Source organism: Triturus cristatus, chromosome 8, assembly GCF_964204655.1.
Source record: "Triturus cristatus chromosome 8, aTriCri1.1, whole genome shotgun sequence".
NCBI classification, from domain to species: Eukaryota; Metazoa; Chordata; class Amphibia; order Caudata; family Salamandridae; genus Triturus; species Triturus cristatus.
This window is the reverse complement of record NC_140591.1, coordinates 17,899,984-17,913,737: the sequence shown is the minus strand read 5'-3', so window position 1 is coordinate 17,913,737 and position 13,754 is coordinate 17,899,984.

Sequence of the window (13,754 nt, the reverse complement as noted above, 5' to 3'; positions counted from 1 at the left end):
AAGGTGTATGTGTCCCTAGAGACTTGTTTGGCCACAGTCATCCTGTAGTCATCAGCCTATGTGACGGCAACCACAAAATGGCTGCTATGCACAAAATGAAACCCAAGGGTTCAGACTAGATCGTCAAATACACAGTGAATCCATCGGTGTAACATGACGAAAACACTCATGCATACCGCACTCGTCATTTGCGGTTCGCTGATACCAAAATCGTCACGATACGACAACCTTCATTGAACGGGTTCAGGATTCACGGAACCTCAGAAGCGTTGGATAGCGTAGGGGTAAAAATTACTATTCCCACTCCAGAGAGTACAACAGTAGGGAAAGCGTTGGATAGCGTAGGGGTAAAAATTACTATTCCCACTCCAGAGAGTACAACAGTAGGGAAAGCATTGGATAGCGTAGGGGTAAAAATTACTATTCCTACTCCAGTGAGTGCAACAGTAGGGAAAGTAATGAATTAATATTTTAATAAAAATAAATTAATTATCAATATCAATAAAAAATTAATTTGAATTAATTACCAATTACAAAATCTTTAATAATTAATTAATTATAAATACCAATAAATATTATTTATAAACAATTAATTCCCTATTAATAATTAACAAACAATTAATTTGCAATACCAAAATTTAAAAAATAATAATAAAATACCAATTAATAATTAATTGACAGTAACTTAATTATCAATACACAAAAATATTTTCAATAATTAATTAATTACAATTAAATTTTTTCCCACCCGTTTCCCCTATAAACCAACAACTCGTTATGAATAATAAATTAATACAATTAACATAATTATCAATTAATCAATTAATAAAAATTAATTGCCAATTAATAATTAATTAACAATAAATTAATTATCAATACCAATAAATAAAAATAAATATTTACCTAATTACAATTAAATTGCTTCCCACCCTATTCCCCTATAAACCCACAACCCACTACAGAACTAAAACGTAAAATTAAATTAAAAATAATTAATAATTCCCCAAAATTACTATTTAATTTACTATAATTATATTACTTCTCACCCTATTCCCCTATAAACCCACAACCCGCTACGGAATTAAATTACGCAAAAATTATATAACATAAAATGTATTAATTTAAAAAAATTAAACATACATTACAAAAACTAATATACACTATTAACACATATACTAACACACAAAACATTTTTAAAAATTCGATATTATTAAAAATTCGATATATTTTAATTGCCTATATTATGTACTTCGATATTTTGACAGTCGATATTACTTACCTTCATTTTGATATTATTAACCACTATATTATGCCCATTCGATATTTTGTCCATTCTATATTTTGCACTCGATATTATGTCCATTCTATATATTTTTTGGGATATTGTGTCTAGTTACTGTCGCTCACAATAATCAACACAGATATAAGATACTGTGCAAGCTACTGGCCAATGGATGATCGGCTCACATGCCACCGCTGATCCATGAGGATCAATGTGGCTTTGTGCTGGGCAGGCCCACTGGCATGAATTTGCGATGTCTGAACCACAAACTGCAGGAAGTAAAACACATGGATGAGGAACTAGCGTTGGTATCGATAAATCTAGAAAAGGCATTCAAAGAGGTAGATTGGGGATATTTGTTTGAGGTATTGAAAGCTGTAGGGATAGGTCTGCAATTTCGGTGGTGGGTTCAGTTGCCCTACAGGGTCTCCAAGCTTTTCTGTACTGAGAGCTACTTATGCTCAATGAACGCATTGGCAGATACTTTTATTATTAGTGCTGTATAATTTCAGTTTTTTTATATGTATAATAATTCAACCAAGCAAAAGCATTCTAATTTAATAAGCTAGGCTGCACACAGGTGAGCTACTCAGAGGTAGCTGGAGAGCTACAGTAGCTCAGAAGCTACTGGTTGGAGACCCGACCAGACGCTGAACCGTATGACAGGGTACGAGTTGGGCAAAACCGCTCTGACACATGGCTAATGGGGCAAGGAACACAGCAGGGATGTCCACTCTCGCCACTATTATTCACCTTAGTCACAGAGCCTTTAGCGATCTGGGCGCCACAGGAGTTGGGTAACTGTGGTATTAGATTGGGGAACACTAACAACTTGATCTCGTTGTATGCGGATGACGCCCTTTTTTATGTAGGCTCTACCAAAGCTGATGAAACTTCTGGATGACTTTGGAGACTTGTCAGGTCTTAGGGTCAATTAAGAAAATCTTTAATATATTCCCATTAGCAAAATTGGCTGCCCAATCAATAGATCTCCTTGGTTTCGAAGCCTCTAGAGATAATTGGTTTGATGGCCTGACTTCCTAAAAATGTTTTTATCAGAGAGTTTATGTATAGGGCAAATAAAATAGGTGAGCAGGGGCACCCCTGTCTTGTCCTCCTTGATATAAAAATATTGTCTGATGTTTCCCCCATTAGTTGTAACCAGGCTCTGGGGTTCAGATACATCGCCTTAATGGCCTTGATAATTCTTGGCCCAAATCCTTTTAACTCAAGTAACCCCCATAGAAACCTCCAGGCCACCTGATCAAACGCCTTTTCAGCGTCGAGGAGGATCATGGCCATCTGCCCCCCATTGCAGCCTGTATGTCGAATAAAGTTATAGCCCGCCTAATGTGATCAGTTGTCTCTTTCCCGGGAATAAACCCATGCTGCCAGAGCGAGACCAGATGGCCAATGACCCTCCCCAGCCTGGTAGCCAATACTTTGGAGTACAACTTTGTGTCCGTGTTGATCAATGATATATGCCTGTATGAGGAAGGATTATCTGATGGTTTGCCTTTCTTAGGAAAGTTAATAATGTCTGTCTCCTTCCAGGATTCAGGTACTTGCCCATTATGTTGTATTCCTAAAAACAAATCCAATAATGAAGGAGTGATCACTGTTTGTATTTGCTGATAGATTTCTAGGGGAATACTATCGGGCCGGCAGCCTTCAATGAGGGTAGCTCATGCAGCGCAGTTAATACCTCCTCTAGTGAAAAGTCCCTATCTAGCTCCTCTTTAGCCTGACTATTCAGAAGGAGCCCCCGTTCAGTGCCTGTTATTGTAGGTGTGGCTTCCTGAATTGTCCCTCGATCCTTTTTTATAAAGAAGCTGCTAGTACCCTTGGTATACCCTAAGTATATCCTTAATCTCTGTATATGTTTGCCCATCTTTCCTTATGACGGATATTTGATTCTTAACGTTTTTCTGCCTGATGCGTAGCGCTAGCAGTTTCCCAGCTTGTTCCCCGGTCTCATATACTTTGCTCTGTTGCGACTGATATACTTCGGCCGATTTCTGCGTAACCCAGCTGTTTAATTCGGCTTTAAGGGAGATGATTCATAGTTGGATACCTGCTGCTTCCCGTCCCTGAGTTATTAAGGCTGTATGATCTTCTTCTGCCTTGGCCAGCTCTGCGAGTAACCGTTCATTTTCTAGCTGTCACTCTTTCCTTTTGCGTGCTACAAAGCTAACTGTCTATCCCCTTGGAGCAGCTTTGAAAGTATCCCATACTATGTTACGGCTGGCACTATATCTATTAATATCGAAAAATTCCTGAGCCTATTTCTTGATGTGTTCTATATAGGGTTTATTAACCAGGAGCTTCCTATCAAAGGTCCACGGTCCTTTTAGATGTATCATCTTCGATATCCAGTTTTAGCGGATTATGATCCGAAATCACTTTCGTGAGTTTTTTAATCTCCACTTTATTAACAAGACTTGTTGAAGTAAAAAAATAATCATGTCTAGTGTATTTTTTATGGGGACAAGAATAGCAGGTGTGTCCTGGATTGTTGGGTTTTTTAGTCCCCCAGATATCAATCAGGTCATGGCTTTTCATGAGGGATGGCAGTGCTCTGTGTCCTCTGGGTTTTCGCCCCAGGTATCTTTGATTTCTACCCAGTTCGACTGATATATTAAGATCACCACAAATAATTAGAGGACTGGGCCAGGTTGCCAGTTCTATCTCGAGATCCTCGAAAATCTCTAGATCATCTTGGTTTGAGCCGTATTTTGCGCATATGGTTTAGCCTATCTCGAGCTCAACCACTGCCCATCGCCCAAGTGCATCCGTTGCTTTACGCTTAGCTTCCCCCATAGCAACCTTTGCAAAAATCGCAGCCCCCCAATATTGGTAGTCTGGGATGTACAGGCAGCATATTGTACCCTCCCATACTCATCAGGTTCCTTTTCCCCCAGGGGATATGTGTTTCTTGTACACATACGATATCCAAATTATTTAACCTGACAAATTCGGCCATTCTTTGTCTTTTATTCCGATCATTTAAACCACCCATATTTATTGTGCATATATTTATTTTGTCCATTTATACTTGTTCTGTGAGCCAGCCTGATATGACTTTGTTGCCTTTACTACCTTAAGTCATTCACAGCATAATGTTCCTTCAATAACCTTAAATTCATCTCTGGCTATGTATTGTTTTCACTTTTCTCCCCCTCCCACCACCACCCCCTTCCAGCTTTGTCCTCCCCCCCCTATCTGCCTGATTCCTCCTCACCCATCACCCTTGTGAAGCGCTCAGACCTAGGTCTGCACGTGAGATGAGCACAGCACACTTGAGCAGGGGCTGTATATTTAAGACCATATTCATATACTACCCTGTGATATTTTCTTCAAAAGATTACTGCGTTGTATATACATTAATCTTTATATTATACTGTATTTTACTCATTTTATATATACTGCATCATCCCTTCTTTTTTCTTTTTCCATATATATATATATATATATATATATACATATATATATTTTAGTTTTTATTTATTTCCTAACTTCCCCCCTTTGTTAATGATCCTATACATTCAAAATTTAATCTCATTTACTCCTGAAAGGCGATACTTTAAACCTCTTAATCATGCCCCCCATCAGATTTCACTTGGATTTATCCATACCATCCAGACATTCTTTTGCCTTGATTTTGGCGGAGAATAATAGCGTCTGACCCTCCCAGATCACTTTCAGCTGTGCTGGATTGATCAAATAAACCTGTATTTTTTTTTGCCTGGAAGGGCTTGAGCATCTGTCTCAGTCTCAATTGCCTCTCCACCGTAGCGTGGCAAAAGTCAGGGCGCACAAAAAAGGACACCCCACCACTGGACCTTTTTGGTGCGGGGCCTGCCTTTTTTCTGATACCGCTTGGCGAAGCGAATAAATTTCCAAAATAAACAAGAATAGCCCGAAGCCTTGCATTCTCTTTTATAGGGTATCTTACTTTAAAGGGGGCTGGATGAGATCGCTGTATCTCGTGCGGCCATTTCCATTTAGATAATTCAGGAAAAGCGACCCTTAGCATCTCCACAATGTATGTTCGAGTATCGGACCCTTCCACACCTTCCGGGACCCCAAGCACACGCAGATTGTTCCTCCTCTGTCGTTTTCATGGTCCTCCAGCTTCCACTGGCTGGGCTTCATGTGCTTCAGTCTGTACCTGTGTTGCTGTAAGGTCCGACACAGCTGTGACAATCCTAGTCTCAAGGTCTGACATTCGTTCCCCGATGGTGTTGCAAGACTTGGTCAATTTCCTGACTACCCCCTGCGCCTTACACAAAGGGGACTGGGCCTTTCGACTATCCTGATGTGTCTCTTCTCAAAGCATCAAAATCGCCTGATAAATAGCCTCCAATGTTGGGGGGTCCAGGTTGGCTAGGGCTGTGGTCTCCCCTAGCGGAGAGCCTGCCAGTTGGGTCACTGATGTATAGTCCCACTTAAGGTCTTTTCCACCCAAATGTTGCTCAGCAGACTTACCCCTTATTTTCCGAGCAGTTAGGGCTTGTGCTCCATCACTTTCTTCTGGATCAGTCTCAATGTTGCTAAGTTCGGAGGAGGAGCCAAGGTCATCCTCAGACCATTCAGCCTCCTCTGAGACTGAGAAAAAGTAGTCACTAGGTTCTTTCTCGAGCTCTCCTTTGTTTCCTTTTTCAGTCTCCTCCTCGCCTTGCTCACCTTGATGACAATCCATTTGTGCTGCTCCCAAATAGCTTTTTGCTTAGTTGTATGAGTTTACTACATATTACTAAGGGGGCATTTTTCTCCTTAACCGGGGGTATTACAACGTCATTCTTAAGCAGGGTCTCAGGGCTCCCTCCCGCTCCATCTGACCCAATAGAACCCCCGCCTGACGTTATCCTGGCAGGGGCTATGGTCTCACATGTCACACTCCCAGCCTGCACAGAATCACTCAGGGTCAGTGTCAGTGTTTTTGTAAGCAGCGTATTTGGCTCTGGCAGCCTACCTTCAGGGAGCGGTAGATGTGAAGACTCTATTGCTGGTTGATCTTGGAAACATGCTGGTCCAGGACACTCCAGTTTCTGCTCCAATCCAGGCTTGCTATCTCCTCTGCAGTCTGCCACAGCTCCTGGCTGTTGTTCCCGACCTTTCTGAAGCAGATTAACCACCGAGGGGCCGGAGGACGTAGTTTCCCTGTAGTCCCGCCTCTTCCCCTCTTCTCCGATGGTTGCTCATTGTGTTGATGCAGCGTCCGACGCCCGTGCCCGGGCGCCGACTCCATGGGGCTCTCCAGGTTATGCTCTGCCGCGGGTCTGCTCCGCATCTGTCGGGCCCCTCCCGCTTTAGAGGCGCCTCCTATTCCTGCGTTCTTTGGCCCCATCACCTTTAGAAGCCGGCTCAGCCCACTGCAGTCCACACAGGGTGAGTGCGCGGTTTGGATTTGCTTCAAAATGTACAGACCTAATCTTGCACAGTCCGCCCACAAACAACAGTGGCAATAGCGGGTTCCGATTCTGGGGGGCATCAATTCTTTGTATTATGCCTCTAGTTATTCAGGTATCACTGCAGGTCACAGGGCAATCGTAGTTACTGTTGCAGCCCTTCGGTCATTGTGCTGCTACCGGCCTCCTAAGCAGCTGCCATCTTGCTTCAGCCTATCTAGTGCATTCTCTCAGTGTAAGGGAAGCTTCCATTGCTCTGGTACCCGCTCTGTGTGTAAGGGAAGCTTCCATTGCTCCGGTACCCGCTCTGTGTGTAAGGGAAGGCTGCACCCACTCTGTGTGTAAGGAAAGCTTCTTCTTCATCGGCACCCGCTCTATATGTAAGAGAAGCTTCCATTGCTCCGGCACCCGCTCTGTTTGTAAGGGAAGCTTGCACTGCTGCGGAACCCGCTCTGTGTGTAAGGGAAGCTTGCACTGCTCCGGCACCCGTTCTGTGTGTAAGGGAAGCTTCCAATGCTCCGGTACCCGCTCTGTGTGTAAGGGAAGGCTGCACCCACTCTGTGTGTAAGGAAAGCTTCTTCTTCATCAGCACCCGCTCTATATGTAAGAGAAGCTTCCATTGCTCCGGCACACGCTCTGTGTGTAAGGGAAGCTTGCACTGCTCCGGCACCCGCTCTGTGTGTAAGGGAAGCTTGCACTGCTCCGGCACCTGCTCTGTGTGTAAGGGAAGCTTCCAATGCTCCGGTACCCGCTCTGTGTGTAAGGGAAGCTTCCACTGCTCCAGTACCTGCTCTGTGTGTAAGGGAAGCTTGCACTGCTCCGGCACCCGCTCTGTGTGTAAGGGAAGCTTCCAATGCTCCGGTACCCGCTCTGTGTGTAAGGGAAGCTTGCACTGCTCCGGCACCCGCTCTGTGTGTAAGGGAAGCTTCCAATGCTCCGGTACCCGCTCTGTGTGTAAGGGAAGCTTGCACTGCTCCGGCACCCGCTCTGTGAGTAAGGGAAGCTTGTACTGCTCTGGTACCTGCTCTGTGTGTAAGAGAACCCTTCTGTGAGTAAGAGCATTGGCGTATACAAGGTGATGCTTTCCCACAGTCTCTCATCTGTCACAGATATTCATTGGCCTTGGGCAGCATAGGGCCGCCGATGCACCGAGTAAGAGAAGCTTGGTTTACATTTCACAGCCCTTGGCAGGGAATCCTTTCCACTCGTCATCTTTGAAATATTATTTCCACATTGCATCCTTGTGTTCAGTGAGAGCATCCCTCTGGGACGAGGCACACACACTTCATCCATATATTATGAGCTACAAGGAGATGTAGGCAGTGTGGGGGGGGGGGGGTGGGGGAGGTGTTGGTAGATTAATTGCCCATCCCCTGACACCAATCACAATTATTGACTCATTATCAGCTTTCCTTTGGGGAGATGCCTAAATGTGCCAGGGACATCCCTTGCTGAACTCAATGGCAGCACGTGCGCAGTCACGGTGACGTATGGGTGCACGTGCTCACGGTGACGTAACGTATGGGTGCAGGTGCTCATGGGTGCACGTGCTCACGGTGACGTGACGTATGGGTGCAGGTGCTCACGGTGACGTTACATATGAGTGTACGTGCTCACTGTGACGTGTGGGTGCCTCGTCTGGACGTGTCCCCGTGTGGACGTGCTGCCAGTCAACCCAGGGGACTCACACCTTGTTCGAGGAAACCGATGTGTATAGAGATATAACAAATCCCTCCGATGCAGCGTGCAGTGTTGGAAGGAAGTGACGATATTCGGAATATGTATTGATTTTACAAGTGTGATATCCGGATAAGAAAGCGTGTTTCAAGTCAAACCACAGAGGGCTTCCTCGAAACTCGTTTTGGCTGTGGAAATATGAATAAGGCATTTACAAAAAGGAAATATTTTATCAACTACGGGTATTTTCAATAAAGACGGTTTTTCGAAATGACCGGTATTTACTTTGACACAGGTAGAAAGTCAACGGACCTCCCACAAAGTACACAACGGTGCCTGTAGGGGCTGGAATCCGCGGGTCAGGGGCCGCACTGCAGACCCCTACAACACACGCTCTTGTGTAGCCTGTCACCATACGGCTTGTGTAACACTGCTTACACGCATTTATTAGGAATTGTGTGACATGGATGTATGAAGTCTACTGGTATCATTGTTTTTTGGTGGTAAAAATAAAAATAATACTTACATTTTTTAATTGGCATATCTGTTCCAAATACGTTCTCACAATATAATCCTCCCGCAGACCTTAATTAGATTTGTACGGTTTCCACTACATCGACATAAGCACTGCGCCACAAGGTGTATATTGTGTAAGTGAACTTGGAGTTCAGGGCAGTACATTTATATTTACATGATTGATGATGTTGCATAGGCAATATTTTTGTAGGCACACACATATCCACGACCTTCCTATAGCCTCGCGAGGCAGTGACATGTAAAGAGTCTTCTGGTTTCACTTGTCTCTAATGGGAGGAAAGTATTTTGAATTTTCCTTCACACGCCTCACTTGAAGAGCATCGAAGGTGTGGGCGCACGTGCACACATCGTTAAATATTCACCACAAATAGGTAACATGAAGGAAGTGGTCGCCATTGCTCTGACGATACACCATATATACCCTTTACAGAGCTCTGTCCCTTTAAATAAAGATGTCACCATCTCTCCTTGATGTGGCTCCACTGCCCCTCACTCGCCCGGCTGTGATGCCCTCAGAGTGCCAGGGAGAGCTGTGTGAGGGCAAGGGTGCTCTCGCGCCTTCCATCCCTCGTGACCACCTGCTCGCCACTGGGATTTTGGGATTTTTAATGCTGGGTGATGTTTGCGCACTCGGTTCTGAAGCACCTTTAGTATCAGACAAGACCTGGTTTGATTTAATTTGACCAGGATTTATAAAATGCCCGAAGGCGACCTGAGGTTTCCCCCTGTTGTTCTTACCCCCAGTGGGGCTCCAGATGTTGTGCATCAGATGCAGTGGACCAGGACTCGTTAAAGATGCTCGAAAGGTTGGTGTAAAGCGTCATCTGTTCTGAGCAGCTGTATTCATTATTCCTCAGGTTTGTGATATGGTTTGTGTTCTTTGGAGTCTGTTGTCTCTGTCTATAGCCAGCCTCCAGATTGCTTTAGAAGTTTTCTCTCTGTTACTTCTTTACATGGGGCTTGTATTCTTGCGTCTATTAATGTATTACCTCTAAGAGACAATAAAGCCTAAGCTGCTACAAATGGTGCTTCGTTTAGCATAACAGTTAATATGCGATGTTGTTATTTATCAAGTTTAATTGGCCGCACACTGCTCGTCACACCAGCAAGTTGACCCAAGGAACTGTGGACGATGTAGTAGCGACGGCGAGTACGCCTATGCTACGAAGTGTATGAAAAAATATGTGTCGCATTAGCCATCCCTGGACACGTGTTTCGAGGTAGTTGCCTCTCGTCAGCAGGGAGCAGGTAAGTGTAGAGGGGTGCCGCGTGGACTGCCAATAATTAAAAACAGGTAAAGTACCTTTCACGGCGCGCAGGTGCTGGTCCAAGACTCGTCAGTCCGCTGGCTCAGGAGAGCCGTAATGTATCAAGTTTAATTGGCCGCACACTGCTCGTCACACCAGCAAGTTGCCCCAAGGAACTGTGGACGATGTAGTAGCGACGGCGAGTACGCCTATGCTACGAAGTGTATGAAAAAATATGTGTCGCATTAGCCATCCCTGGACACGTGTTTCGAGGTAGTTGCCTCTCGTCAGCAGGGAGCAGGTAAGTGTAGAGGGGTGCCGCGTGGACTGCCAATAATTAAAAACAGGTAAAGTACCTTTCACGGCGCGCAGGTGCTGGTCCAAGACTCGTCAGTCCGCTGGCTCAGGAGAGCGGTAATGTATCAAGTTTAATTGGCCGCACACTGCTCGTCACACCAGCAAGTTGCCCCAAGGAACTGTGGACGATGTAGTAGCGACGGCGAGTACGCCTATGCTACGAAGTGTATGAAAAAATATGTGTCGCATTAGCCATCCCTGGACAAGTGTTTCGAGGTAGTTGCCTCTCGCCAGCAGGGAGCAGGTAAGTGTAGAGGGGTGCCGCGTGGACTGCCAATAGTTAAAAACAGGTAAAGTACCTTTCACGGCGCGGAGGTGCTGGTCCAAGACTCGTCAGTCCGCTGGCTCAGGAGAGCCGTAATGTATCAAGTTTAATTGGCCGCACACTGCTCGTCACACCAGCAAGTTGCCCCAAGGAACTGTGGACGATGTAGTAGCGACGGCGAGTACGCCTATGCTACGAAGTGTATGAAAAAATATGTGTCGCATTAGCCATCCCTGGACACGTGTTTCGAGGTAGTTGCCTCTCGTCAGCAGGGAGCAGGTAAGTGTAGAGGGGTGCCGCGTGGACTGCCAATAATTAAAAACAGGTAAAGTACCTTTCACGGCGCGCAGGTGCTGGTCCAAGACTCGTCAGTCCGCTGGCTCAGGAGAGCCGTAATGTATCAAGTTTAATTGGCCGCACACTGCTCGTCACACCAGCAAGTTGCCCCAAGGAACTGTGGACGATGTAGTAGCGACGGCGAGTACGCCTATGCTACGAAGTGTATGAAAAAATATGTGTCGCATTAGCCATCCCTGGACACGTGTTTCGAGGTAGTTGCCTCTCGTCAGCAGGGAGCAGGTAAGTGTAGAGGGGTGCCGCGTGGACTGCCAATAATTAAAAACAGGTAAAGTACCTTTCACGGCGCGCAGGTGCTGGTCCAAGACTCGTCAGTCCGCTGGCTCAGGAGAGCCGTAATGTATCAAGTTTAATTGGCCGCACACTGCTCGTCACACCAGCAAGTTGCCCCAAGGAACTGTGGACGATGTAGTAGCGACGGCGAGTACGCCTATGCTACGAAGTGTATGAAAAAATATGTGTCGCATTAGCCATCCCTGGACACGTGTTTCGAGGTAGTTGCCTCTCGTCAGCAGGGAGCAGGTAAGTGTAGAGGGGTGCCGCGTGGACTGCCAATAATTAAAAACAGGTAAAGTACCTTTCACGGCGCACAGGTGCTGTCCAAGACTCGTCAGTCCGCTGGCTCAGGAGAGCCGTAATGTATCAAGTTTAATTGGCCGCACACTGCTCGTCACACCAGCAAGTTGCCCCAAGGAACTGTGGACGATGTAGTAGCGACGGCGAGTACGCCTATGCTACGAAGTGTATGAAAAAATATGTGTCGCATTAGCCATCCCTGGACACGTGTTTCGAGGTAGTTGCCTCTCGTCAGCAGGGAGCAGGTAAGTGTAGAGGGGTGCCGCGTGGACTGCCAATAATTAAAAACAGGTAAAGTACCTTTCACGGCGCGCAGGTGCTGGTCCAAGACTCGTCAGTCCGCTGGCTCAGGAGAGCCGTAATGTATCAAGTTTAATTGGCCGCACACTGCTCGTCACACCAGCAAGTTGCCCCAAGGAACTGTGGACGATGTAGTAGCGACGGCGAGTACGCCTATGCTACGAAGTGTATGAAAAAATATGTGTCGCATTAGCCATCCCTGGACACGTGTTTCGAGGTAGTTGCCTCTCGTCAGCAGGGAGCAGGTAAGTGTAGAGGGGTGCCGCGTGGACCGCCAATAATTAAAAACAGGTAAAGTAACTTTCACGGCGCGCAGGTGCTGGTCCAAGACTCGTCAGTCCGCTGGCTCAGGAGAGCCGTAATGTATCAAGTTTAATTGGCCGCACACTGCTCGTCACACCAGCAAGTTGCCCCAAGGAACTGTGGACGATGTAGTAGCGGCGGCGAGTACGCCTATGCTACGAAGTGTATGAAAAAATATGTGTCGCATTAGCCATCCCTGGACACGTGTTTCGAGGTAGTTGCCTCTCGTCAGCAGGGAGCAGGTAAGTGTAGAGGGGTGCCGCGTGGACTGCCAATAATTAAAAACAGGTAAAGTACCTTTCACGGCGCGCAGGTGCTGGTCCAAGACTCATCAGTCCGCTGGCTCAGGAGAGCCGTAATGTATCAAGTTTAATTGGCCGCACACTGCTCGTCACACCAGCAAGTTGCCCCAAGGAACTGTGGACGATGTAGTAGCGACGGCGAGTACGCCTATGCTACGAAGTGTATGAAAAAATATGTGTCGCATTAGCCATCCCTGGACACGTGTTTCGAGGTAGTTGCCTCTCGTCAGCAGGGAGCAGGTAAGTGTAGAGGGGTGCCGCGTGGACTGCCAATAATTAAAAACAGGTAAAGTACCTTTCACGGCGCGCAGGTGCTGGTCCAAGACTCGTCAGTCCGCTGGCTCAGGAGAGCCGTAATGTATCAAGTTTAATTGGCCGCACACTGCTCGTCACACCAGCAAGTTGCCCCAAGGAACTGTGGACGATGTAGTAGCGACGGCGAGTACGCCTATGCTACGAAGTGTATGAAAAAATATGTGTCGCATTAGCCATCCCTGGACACGTGTTTCGAGGTAGTTGCCTCTCGTCAGCAGGGAGCAGGTAAGTGTAGAGGGGTGCCGCGTGGACTGCCAATAATTAAAAACAGGTAAAGTACCTTTCACGGCGCGCAGGTGCTGGTCCAAGACTCGTCAGTCCGCTGGCTCAGGAGAGCCGTAATGTATCAAGTTTAATTGGCCGCACACTGCTCGTCACACCAGCAAGTTGCCCCAAGGAACTGTGGACGATGTAGTAGCGACGGCGAGTACGCCTATGCTACGAAGTGTATGAAAAAATATGTGTCGCATTAGCCATCCCTGGACACGTGTTTCGAGGTAGTTGCCTCTCGTCAGCAGGGAGCAGGTAAGTGTAGAGGGGTGCCGCGTGGACTGCCAATAATTAAAAACAGGTAAAGTACCTTTCACGGCGCGCAGGTGCTGGTCCAAGACTCGTCAGTCCGCTGGCTCAGGAGAGCGGTAATGTATCAAGTTTAATTGGCCGCACACTGCTCGTCACACCAGCAAGTTGCCCCAAGGAACTGTGGACGATGTAGTAGCGACGGCGAGTACGCCTATGCTACGAAGTGTATGAAAAAATATGTGTCGCATTAGCCATCCCTGGACAAGTGTTTCGAGGTAGTTGCCTCTCGCCAGCAGGGAGCAG